The 279-nt window shown below is 41.6% G+C and overlaps 1 protein-coding gene across 2 annotated transcripts in view; it reads left to right on the forward strand.

Annotated features, from left to right (window-relative positions):
- Window positions 1–279, forward strand: part of DDX42 (DEAD-box helicase 42) — a 41,796-nt gene that overhangs the window by 33,683 nt on the left and 7,834 nt on the right. The gene's annotated exons all lie outside the window — the stretch shown is intronic.

The raw sequence follows: 279 nt of genomic DNA on the forward strand, positions 1-279 counted from the left end.
TTTTTTTTTTTTTTTTTAATTTTTTATTTATTTTTTTTTTCCAACTTTTTTTTTTGTTTTTTTTGTTTTTTTTTTTTCAACGTTTTTTTTTTATTTTTATTTTTGGGACAGAGAGAGACAGAGCATGAACGGGGGAGGGGCAGAGAGAGAGGGAGACACAGAATCAGAAACAGGCTCCAGGCTCCGAGCCATCAGCCCAGAGCCTGACGCGGGGCTCGAACTCACGGACCGCGAGATCGTGACCTGGCTGAAGTCGGACGCTTAACCGACTGCGCCATT

Source organism: Herpailurus yagouaroundi, unplaced genomic scaffold (assembly GCF_014898765.1).
Source record: "Herpailurus yagouaroundi ecotype Mexico unplaced genomic scaffold, PumYag 206, whole genome shotgun sequence".
Taxonomy (NCBI): domain Eukaryota; kingdom Metazoa; phylum Chordata; class Mammalia; order Carnivora; family Felidae; genus Herpailurus; species Herpailurus yagouaroundi.